The sequence below is a fragment of the Gorilla gorilla genome, chromosome 10, assembly GCF_029281585.2.
Source record: "Gorilla gorilla gorilla isolate KB3781 chromosome 10, NHGRI_mGorGor1-v2.1_pri, whole genome shotgun sequence".
NCBI lineage: Eukaryota > Metazoa > Chordata > Mammalia > Primates > Hominidae > Gorilla > Gorilla gorilla.
The window spans coordinates 26,449,591-26,461,982 of record NC_073234.2 but is presented as its reverse complement, the minus strand read 5'-3'; the positions used below and the strand labels follow the sequence as shown (position 1 = coordinate 26,461,982).

Sequence of the window (12,392 nt, the reverse complement as noted above, 5' to 3'; positions counted from 1 at the left end):
CCGTAAAAAGTGCCAGAAGCTATGCTCTGCTCTGTGAAGACAGTACATCCTAGAAAGCATTTGTGAGTGTTGATTGAAGTTTATGGTAGTCTGCATTCATTCTATAATCCATCTGGTTTTGGTAGAGGCCACATAGGTTAAGTGAATCAGGTTATAGAAAGGACTACCATCCCCTGTGACTTGCAAGTGTTTTGTCACGGCAGTGGCCAGTTCCATTCCTTAGGGAATGCAGTTATTATATTTTATACATTGGGTTGCCAGCAGTGGAGAATTTCAGAGGCTTCACCTTGGTCCTGCTATAATAATGTCCCTTACTCTACAGTTCACAAAGAATGTGAAAGTCCTGCCAGCTGCCTTACGTATCCAGTTCAATTACACATTCAGGAAGAGGTAGTAACTACAAACTGATTAGATCCACCTTGGGATGGACATGAGCCGAAGCTCTAGGTAGCATCTGACCTTCAAAAACTCCCCCTGCAGGCTGGATGTGATGGCTCATGCCTGTAGTCTTAGTAGTTTGGGAGGCCAAGGTGGGAGAATCCCTTGAGAGCAGGAGTTCCCTTCCCAACTTATGGAAACTCCATGTCTACAAAAAATTGAAAAATTAGCTGGCGTGGTGCTGCGTGCCTATAGTTCCAAATACTTGGGAAGCTGAGGCAGGAGGATTGCTTGAGCCCAGGGTTTCAAGGCTGTAGTGGGCTATGATCCTGCCACTGTACTCCAGCTTGGGTGACAGAGGGAGACTCTGTCTAAGAAGAAGAAAAAAAAAATAGTGGAAGTGTGGAAGTTCTTACTGGTGTCTTAAATATCAAGTAAAACAGGTTCAAATCAATAATTAACAATCTTTGGTTCCTGCCTATAGCAAAAAGGTAAAATGGAAAGCAGTTATACAAATAGTATGTTAACTCATAAGAAAACTATCCAAAGACAGATTTATTATCATCTGCTTTTTTTGTTGTTGTTTTCTTGAGACGGAGTCTAGCTCTGTCTCCCAGGCTGGTGTGCAGTGGTGTGATCTCGACTAACTACAACCTCCACCTCCTGGGTTCAAATGATTCTTTTGCTGCAGCCATCTGAGTACCTGGGATTACAGACGGGCACCACCACACCTGGCTAATTTTTGCATTTCTAGTGGATATAGGGTTTCACCATGTTGGCCATGCTGGTCTTGAAGTCCTAACCTCAGGTGATCCACCTGCCTCAGCCTCCCAAATTGCTGGGAGCCACGGGCCTGGCCAATCATCTGCTTTTTATAGGTGATAATACTGGGGCAGGGAGTAGTTGTAAAATGGAGTCTCAGATCATAGCTATACAAAGCAGGGAATCTGGTTTCCTGTCCTGGCAGTCTGACTCCAGGATCCCCTCTTAGAAACCATCATACTGTAAAAACTGAAAAGAAATAAAAATCCAAGACTGGAGACTGATTTTTAACATCTATTCATCTAAACCATTAAGTAATCAAAAATGAATTAAATAGAGGAAAATACAACTGACTGTTCATACACAGAGAAGTGTAGACTCTTCAATGGAAAACATGTTTTTTAAGTGCCCAAGGAATAGTTATAAAATTGCTGAGTATTTTAATTAAACAACTAATATTTAAGTATTAGGCTCAAGAGAATAATTTAGTCAAAGTCCTAAATATGAGAGGCTAAGTTTGATAAAGATTGAAAATGCACTGAAAAGCCCAAGTAAGAAAATTATTTTTTCATTTTAGAAATTATAGGACAATAATATTTCCCAACTATGAGGTGTGTATATGTGTGTGTGTGAACGTGTTTGTGTTAATGAGCTTGTTAACAATAAGTTATACAAAATTATTATTTGGCAGCAACCAGATTTTTAGGAATATTGGCCTTCCTGGGCTTCCCAAGAAAACCTTGGATGCTTTTGGTAGGAAAAGTTGGGACACACTAAATCTGGCATAGAAAAGGTGAATCACCAGTGGTCATGATTCTAGTTTTGACCAAGCTACATATAACAGTATAGGCATCCGATGTATGATTTATATATTAGGTTAGAAAATTTCCCTTACAACTGCCATTGCTCAACACAAATTATAGAGAGGTTAAACAAGGAATAAATGGCAAAATGATGAATAAGAATATGACCTGATTTGCTTGCTGGCAAATGAGAATTCAGCTTTTACTTCAACATCAGTATGAAACATTTTATCATATAATAAGGACACAGCATTTGAATAGGAGTTAATTTGAGCTGTTTTGGAAATTATCATGTTTTCCATTAAGACAGCCTTGAACTCATTCAATAGCATGGCCCGGTGAATTCCTGCTTGACATTAGTCAGAGAATTTAAAAGGAACAAGAACATTACTGCACAATCAGAAATCAGGTACACATAGAAATTAAGGTCAGGACCTTAAAGGGAATATTGCCCATTGATATTAGGCCTGCCTTAAAAAAATTCAGACATGATATGTTTACTACTCATTATTATCCATAACAGTAATGGTAGAATTTGTATTTTCCCATAGGCACCTTCATTACACTTATAGACTGATTTGATATTTCAACATATTATTTTCTTTGGGTCCTTTTAAGTAGTTGTTAAACAATGCTGAAAGTTGCCTTACAGTATGCTGTTAACTAATCATATTTTCTCAAAGTCATTTGGCATAATATTTGGTTAAAAGAAGTATGTCTAGTATAATGTGTTCATAACAAAAAAGCACTTAAAACTTTAAAAAATATTAGAAAAACGAATAAAGGAAAATGAATACATATATAAAATATATAATTCATTATTAATAAATGTGCATAAAATCACACTCATAGAATTTAAAAAGAGTAACAATTTTTGAATTAAGGATACATTCTAAATTATAATAGAAAAAGGCTTATAAAATGTTAGTTTTAATAATACTTCATGTAAATATTATTGAGTTTCCTGCTTCATACATGTCCCTGCAAAGGACATGATCTCATCCTTTTTTATGGTTGCATAGTATTCTATGGTGTATATGTGCCACATTTTCTTTAGCCAATCTATCATTGATGGACATTTGGGTTGGATCCCAGTCTTCACTATTGTGAATAGTGCCGCAATGAACATACGTGTGCATGTGTCTTTATAGTAGCATGCTATTTAATCCTTTGTGTAGATAGCCAGTATTGGAATCACTGGGTCAAATGGTATTTCTAGCTCTAGATCCTTGAGGAATCACCACACTGTCTTTCATAATGGTTGAAGTAATTTACACTCCCACCAACAGTGTAAAGCGTTCCTATTTCTCCACATCCTCTCCAGCATCTGTTGTTTCCTGGCTTTTTAATGATCGCCATTCTAACTGGTATGAGATAGTATTTCATTGTGGTTTTGATTTGTATTTCTCTGATCACCAGTGATGATGAGCATTTTTTCATGTGTCTGTTGGCTGCATAAATGTCTTCTTTCGAGAAGTGTCTGTTCATATCCTTTGCCCACTTTTTGATGGGATTTTTTTTATTGTAAATTTGTTTAAGTTCTTTGTAGATTCTGGATATTAGCCCTTTGTCAGATGTGTAGATTGAAAAATTTTCTCCCATTCTGTAGGTTGCCTGCTCACTCTGATGGTAGTTTCTTTTGCCGTGCAGAAGCTCTTCAGTTTAATTAGATCCAATTTGTCTGTTTTGGCTTTTGCTGCCAGTGCTTTTGGTATTTTCGTCCTCAAGGCCTTGCCTATGTCTATGTCCTGATCTTTCATATCACTGAGTTTTAATAGCTAAAGTTGAGAAGTCTCTCAAATTTCCATCAGTGATAAAATGTATAAATAAATTATGGCACACTTGTACAATAGAACACTATACAGCAATCAAAATGAACCAACTAGAGAGACATGTTGACAAAGAATATAAATAAAAAGGAAAATGAACGTATTTGGACAACATCGATAAGAGAGGAATTATTAAAATTGAAAAAAGATTCAGTCTAATTCCATTTATATAAAGTTTACAAAAAATATTTTTAATAAATTACAATTTATTACATTGGTGGCAAAATTCTAAAGTGAGACATGTGAGTGATTATCATAACAATTGGGATAGTAGGGATGGAGGAAACAAAAGGGAAATGATATCAACAGGAAGGCATATATGGGGAGTGTCTGGATTGCTGGCAAATTCTACTTTATGACCAAGATGTGATAACATGACTTTTAATGCCATAATTTTTTAATTTACTGTACATTTAGGCTTTATTACTTTGTAAATATGCTTCACAATAATGAAAATATTTAAAAAGCAAATCATATAATAAATGAATGAATATAAAATAGGCTGAAAAAGCATATTCTTATAGACATCATGATAGAGTTTTGCTGAATAAAGAATAGAGCATTATGATAGTAAGAAATCCAAGATAAAATTTTAAACTTTTCTTTAAATATTTTAAAAAGTAAGAGATAAGCAGGAAGTCTACCTCCACATTCTTAATGTTAGTTTTACTATGAAACATCAGGTTCTGGCCGGGTGCGGTGGCTCATGCCTGCAATCCCAGCACTTTGGGAGGCCAAGTTGGGTGGATCACGAGGTCAGGAGATGGAGACCATCCTGGCTAACACGGTGAAACCCCCTCTCTACTAAAAATACAAAAAATAAGCCAGGCGTGATGGCAGGCGCCTGTAGTCCCAGCTACTCCGGAGGTTGAGGCAAGAGAATGGCATGAACCTGGGAGATGGAGCTTGCAGTGAGGCGGATTTTGCAGTGAGGCGGAGCTTGCAGTGAGGCGGAGCTTGCAGTGAGCCGAGATCTCGCCACTGCACTCCAGCCTGGGTGACAGAGCAAGACTCCGTCTCAAAAAAAAAAAAAAAAAAAGAAACATCAGATTCTGAGCATCTGTATTACACTAGACACCTTTTTTTCTTATTTCCAATTTCATTATTTATGATAACATTTCAAAGTGGCAGAAATTAGTGAATTTCCAATAAATTATAGTAATATAGATATTAAATACACAGGACAATTTTTATAAATTTATCTCTAAATGAAATAATTATGCACATTTTTACCATTCAAAGATTATACCATGCATGTGTACACATATGTGAGGAAAAATATTTTGATAGTACAAAGTTTTTGAATATTAGAGAAGAATTAGTAGAAAGATAATTTTGTTGAGGCATAAAGCATATTTAGTGTAACTACTTTGACTGCTGTAATAAAATCACCCAGATTTTGTGACAGTAGCTGAGATTAAAAATAAACAGTAGAGAGAATTTCACTTGTTAATAATGCTATTAAAAGATGAAGCTTATACACTTTATAATTGCACAGAGTATTTGTGTAAGTTCATATGAAAGTGGAAAAAAATTAAACAGCCAAAAAGAGAGTATTCTTTGCTAGAGGTCACTTTTGAGGTAATTTTTAGAATGTGGTAAAAGAAAAAATACCTTGCAAATCATTAGAAATATGTTGATTTTATGTTACTCTTGATGAAATACTATGTGAGGGTATTTGTCTAGGCCTGATTCTGAGAATAATATAAGAATCGAGCCAGGCACCATGGCTCATGGTTGTAATCCCAGCACTTTGGAAGTTGAGACTGGTGGATCACCTGAGGTCAGGAGTTCCAGACCAGCCTGGCCAATATAGTGAAACCCACTGTCTACTAAAAATACAAAAATTAGCTGGATGTGATGGACAGCACCTGTAATCCCAGCTACTTGGGAGGCTGAGGCAGGAGACTCAATTGAACCTTGGAGGCGGAGGTTGCAGTTAGCTGAGACTGTGCCATTGCACTGCAGCCTGGGTGACAAGAGCAAAACTCCATCTCACACACACACACACACACAAAATGTAAAGCCATGAGGATGAATAATAATGTTCTCCCACCACCCTTAACTCTAGTGCTTTGAAAAGAAGACTCAAATCACAGTTATTTAGTAACATTCTCCCTTTCAGGTGACATCATCATCATTATTATCATCATCTACATTTACATCTATCTTATTAAATGATTTATTTCTGAAATATTTACATACATAATTTGGGTAACGTCTATGTAATTTCCAAGAGATATCATTGTGGGAAAGTTACATTAGTAAACAGCAAAGTTCACGTCAGGCTGAATACATTGAGATTTAGAAAGTTAAGTGTAGTGTAGTGTAGTTTAAAATACATTGCTTAAGAAAACAATTATAGATGATATTAAACTACTCCAAGGAACACTATAAAAAGATTTTGATTTTAGTATAAATAAAATTGCTTAGTAAGAAAAATAAATAAACCATTTCATGATCAAGCTCTTATTTCTAAAGAGAGGATTTTAGGGCTAAATAAATCAAACAGAAGTAAGCTCTCCCCCACATCTTGTCTATATCATTTGGATAATGATGTAATTCAAAGGCACAGAGCACCTTTTCAACAACATAAGCAAAGTGAAAATTATGTCATGGAATACAGTGATGTATCTGTGGTTAATGAACTATATTTTATCTATTGCAATGATATTTTGAAATCCAGTGCTGCTCTTTGAGTTCCCTTTGAGCAGAGTTTGTGGTGGGGACCCAGCAACAGACAAGCTAATATCCAAAAAAAGCTACTCACATCAACTTAATTTCCAGTTTCTTTCAAATTGAAGGTAAATTCTAACACAAAGCTTTTATTCTATTCTCTGACTAAAGTGTTGGGAAAAGAAGAAAATTGTTACCGTTTTCATTTCTAACATACTAAAACAAAAAACAAAAAATCAAAAAAATCAGAAACATTTTTAAAAAGAACAGAGTGTTAAGAGTAGTTTGTTCAGTTTTCCTATAGAAAATAATGTTCAGAAAGAGAATAAAAGATTATTCTGAACACTAAAACAATAAGACTAAAAAAATGAAATATCAGTACTGAGAATCCAATAGAAAGAGTCAACCAGTTAGAGCACTAGAAGAGATAATTAGTGAATTAGAAGATAGCTACACAGAATGAAGCATAGAGAGAAAGAAATGGAAAATGCAAGGCTAGAGGGTAACACATTGATCATCAAAACACCTAACATACTTGTAGAGTATGTTACAGAACTTGTAGAGTTCTGTAAGATTAGAGGAGAGAAAATAGAGCGAGAGAAATGTTGCAGGGATTTTTCCAAAAGTGAAAATATATCCCAGCATATATCTTTAGTAATCACAAACTTCAGGCATGATAACTAAAATCAAGTTAACAAAAAATAATACAGGACACCAAAGACCAGTAGAAAATCTGAAAAGTAGCTAGAGGTAGAAGATAGAGTATGTTGATAAGAACTGCATTCTAAATACAACCTGATTTTAACAGAAAATATGGAAGGAGGAATTCAATGGAATCATGTGTTCAGTGTGTTTCCAAAGAGTAGTAGACCTTCATAAACAGAAATTGAAAATGATATTTTTCAGTTATAATAAAAATTACTGAAAATACAAAGTTGAACATGCAAGGAGCAATAAAAATTAATGACGAAAAATAAGTGTGTAATTCTAAATAAATGTTGACTATAAAACAATATTGTCTTGTTGGATTAAATGTATAATTGATAAGATATATGCAAATAGCAATAAAGAGACTGGAGATAAAGGTGACAGGAATAAATTTAGTCAGACTGTGTTTTGGGCTTTTCTATGTCTGTGAGGAGAATTTGAATGTCATAATCAAGGACCCTGTAATTCTACACCCAGCTATATATATGCAAAGGAATTGTAGCAAATGATATGTGAAAGAATGCTCATTGTAGAATTATTCTAACAGCTCAGAAAAGAAGCTGCCCATATGTACATCAAATAAGGATGAATAAATAATTACAATAAAATCATAAAATGGAAAAACATAGAGAAGTGAAAAGAAATGAATCACATGTACATGCAGTTATGTGATTACATTTCAGATCCATAATGTTGAGCACAGGAAGCCATGAATACGAACATATAGGATTGTATCTATACAGAGTTCCAAGCAGACCAAACCAAGCTATTGAGTTTAGGGTTGCATACCTAGTTGGTAAAGTATAAAGAAAAATTTAAAAAAATGATCACCATAAATTATGGACGTTGTGTATTACAGGAGGTGTGAAGAAAGGTGTAGAGGGATGGAAACACATTGAGGTAAACCTAGGCTGTTAGCAACATTCCATGTCTTGCCCTACATGATGGTTACATGAGTGTTTAAGACATATTGCTATGTTTTCCATTTTTGTTTTGGCTCATTTCTAAGTGTGCAGTCTAGTTATAATATAAAAATTATTAATCAGAAGAAATGTTCCATGAAAATTATTATTACTCTGCTCATTATATACCAAAGGGAAAAATACACTGTTTGTATACATTCATGTACAGCTCTAAAAGATTTTAATTAGAAAATTTTTGATTTTAGTTGTAACTACTGAAAATTTGACAAGATGTTTCCTGCCAACCCCAGATTTTTCAGTAGATATTTCTTCTAGTTTTAATTATCTACTTCATGTGACAAAACATTGACATTTTCCATCTATTTTTCCCTTGGATCCTGAATTCCTGACACAACAGGGGTGGACATGCTTCCCACACGCTTGGCTTAGCAGAATACCTATATCACTTAAGTTTTTCTGCAAGAGAAAATCCTCCAAAACTGCATTAGATATTTGTGTCTCATATGTCTTTGGATTTCATTTTTGTCAGCTAGGTTTGGTGGATGGCTGTGGTGATTGGAGATGGGCCACATTCTGCATCTTGAAGCTACTTTGGCTGATTTAGGCTGGATAAGGCAGTGGTATTCTGACTCCATTAGTTTCTCATTCTTCTTCTGGGAACAGTGTACTCACCAGATGATGTTCTCATGGTGAATGGAAAAGAGCAAGAAACTCCAATATGGAAACCGTCTTAAATCTCTGTGTAAAGTCTACTAATTTGCTGTTCACTGAAGCAAATTACATGAGTGAATTCAGAGTCCAAGTTCCAGGTAGTCACCCTGCCTGTGGTGGGAGAATACTGCAGGATTATATGACAAAGTGTAGGGTACTTAGAAATATTTGCAAAATTGCTGACTGTTTTAATTAAATAATTAATATTTAAACAAAAAACAGACTTGAGAATAAATTTACCAAAGGCCTATGTTGGGCACAGGCCCCCAAATCTGGCCATAAACTGGCCCCAGTAAACTGGCCATAAACAAAATCTCTGCAGCACTGCGACATGTTCGTGATGGCCATGACACCCATGCTGAAGGTTGTGGGTTTACCAGAATGAGGGCAAGGAACACCTGGCCCACCCAGGGCACGAAACCACTTACTGGTATTCCTGAGCCACAAACAATAGCATGAGCGATCTGCACCTTAAGGACATATTCCTGCTGCAGATAACTCGCCAGACCCATCCCTTTGTTTTGGCCCATCCCATTGTTTCCCCTGAAGAATACTTTCAGTTAATCTATAATCTATAGAAACAATGCTTATCACTGGCTTACTGTCAATAAATATGTGGGTAAATCTCTGTTTGGGGCTCTCAGCTCTGAAGGCTGTGAGACCCCTGATTTCCCACTCCACACACTATATTTCTGTGTGTGTCTTAATTCCTCTGGCGCCACAGGATTAGGGTCTCCACAACCGAGCTGGTCTTGGCAGGCCCAAGCATGAGAAACATGTTTGATAAATATTATTCATTGTCTGACAACCCTGAGTGGAATATGACTAATTCCACCTAGATGACCTCCTGGGGAAACTCGTTTTCCAATTGGGGATTTATAAGAAAATAATTCATTGCATCTGCTAAGTGTGTGAGTGCATGTGTGTCTATGTATTGAGGAGCTTATTAACAATGATGTCATATAAATGTATTGGTTATCAGAAACCAGATTTTAAGGTGTATTGGCCTCCCAGGACTTTCCAAAATAATCTTGGATGATATTGATAAAAGGTTTAGATTCTGGTATTAAACAAACCATATTGGTATTATCCTAGTTATGACCAAGCTCCTTAAACAATTTAAACCTGTACTGTATGATATGTGTATTGGGTTTTAAAATTTCCCTATGTAACAACTGACAATGCTGGACACAAATTATGGAGAGGTTAGCAAGGAAAACAATTGCAAAACAATTTAAAAAATGCCTTTATTTGCATACTAACACATGAGAATTTACTTTTCACTTCATCCTCAATATAAAATATTTCAGCATATAGTAAGACAGACAGTGTATGAAGAGGAGTGAATTTGAGCTGTTTTGAGAATAAGAATATTTTCTATTTCTATAAAGACAGCTTTGAATTCATCCATTAGCATATGATGGTGCTTTCCTGTTGAAATTAGTCATGAATTTAAAGGCAGAAAATGTTACTGCACATTTAAAAGTCAAGTGTTTATCGACATTAAGGTCTGGATATTAAGGGAATCACAACCAGTGTTATTAAGGCTGCATTTTTTCTTTCTTTTCATTTGTTCAAACATGATATGTTTTCTGCTCATCATTTTATCAATTCTGGTAGTGTTTGCATTTGTTCTTGGAAATGTTGCCAATGGCTTCATAGCTCTAGTAGGTGTCATTGAGTGGGTTAAGACACAAAAGATCTCATCAGCTGACCAAATTTCTCACTGCTCTGGTGGTGTCCAGAATTGGTTTACTCTGGGTCATATTATTACATTGGTATGCAACTGTGTTTAATTTGGCTTCATATAGATTAGAAGTAAGAATTTTTGGTTCTAATGTCTCAGCAATAACCAAGCATTTCAGCATCTGGGTGTTACTAGCCTCAGCATATTTCATTTGCTCAAGACTGCCAATTTTTCCAACCTTATTTTTCTCCACCTAAAGAAGAGGATTAAGAATGTTGGTTTGGTGATATTGTTGGGGCCCTTGGTATTTTTCATTTGTAATCTTGCTCTGATAACCACGGGTGAGAGTGTGTGGACAAAAGAATATGAAGGAAATTTGTCTTGGATGATCAAATTGAGGAATGCAATACAGCTTTCAAACTTGACTGTAACCATGCCAGCAAACGTCACACCCTTCACTCTGACACTAATATCTTTTCTGCTGTTAATATATTCTCCATGTAAACATGTCAAGAAGATGCAGCTCCATGGCAAAGGATCGCAAGATCTCAGCACCAAGGTGCACATAAAAGCTTTGCAAACTGTGATCTCCTTCCTTATGTTATTTGCCATTTACTTTCTGTGTCTAATCACATCAACTTGGAATCCTAGGACTCAGCAGAGCAAACTTGTATTCCTGCTTTACCAAACTCTTGCAATCATGTATCCTTTGTTCCACTCATTCATCCTGACTATGGGAAATAGGAAGCCAAAACAGACCTTTCTTTCAGCTTTGTGACAGGTGAAATGCTGAGTGAAAGGACAGAAACCCTCAACTCCATAGATTCACAAAGGGAGCATTGTGTATCTTTTAGCTGAAAACAAACTGACGGTATCTGGAACATTTTATATTTCCATTCGTTTTTCCTTAGTGTATATATTTGAGTAATTTCGAAACAGATACCTAGAAAAGTCATATATCTATCTATCTATCTATCTATCTATCTATACACACACACACACATATATGTGTGTGGGTATATGTGTGCATGTGTATGAATAACAACATTGACCACAAATTATGAAGCCGAGTATATTTCACATATATATGTAGGTATATTTTATGATAGTTCATCCTATGGTATTTCATGTGAAGAATTTATTACCTCTATTTATAATTAGGAACTTACAGCTTTTATCAGGAAATCATTGTTGTTTTCCATTGTAATTTGTACCACATATATGTACTTAACTATCATTGTTTGAACCTCTAATTTTTTGGATGGTAAAAACATTCAATTCTAAATTAATGATGAGAATGGATCTTTGGGGTAGGTTTTATTTCATTATGAATTCTTATTTTATATTTATTATAAAGCAAATAGAATGGTTGTTAGCTAATGATGCACACAATAAAATTTGAGTGACAAACATACATACATAAGTAGAGTAAATTTTGTATGTGTATACCAAAAACTGTTCTAAAGGATACTGGATTTAATAGTAGTATGTGAATAGGTTAGAAAAAAATCATTTCTATAATAGGAATGAAGATACATGATCATGATAGTTTCAGTGCTGTTATAATCTTTTAATGTGTAGTTAGAAAAGTTGTTTCTTCCACTTTTCGAATTACAGAAAACCTTTTTTTTTTTTGAAATTGACATCTGATTTCAAGTATTTCCATTTATTTTGCTTAGCCACCTCTGAGCCCTTGAATTTCCAATTTTCCCTTTGTCTCCCATTCTTAATATTTCTCAAAAAAATTCAATTATTCCCTCTCTTAAAATAAACTCAATGTAAACAGGGTATATAAACTATGGATCACAATTGAATGAAACATTCTGCAAATATTGAAAATTATCTGTCTAATCTATATATTGATGATAGGAAATGTATTAATCATATGTTTTATTGTGGGTGGGCAGTGAGCTGA

At 35.1% G+C, this 12,392-nt stretch overlaps 1 protein-coding gene and 1 pseudogene across 5 annotated transcripts in view; both read left to right on the top strand.

Moving 5' to 3' along the window:
- The window catches only part of PRH1 (proline rich protein HaeIII subfamily 1), a 264,900-nt gene that overhangs the window by 58,418 nt on the left and 194,090 nt on the right, over positions 1-12,392 (top strand). The window lies entirely within an intron of this gene.
- LOC109029162 (taste receptor type 2 member 19-like) lies at positions 8,195-11,540 on the top strand (annotated as a pseudogene).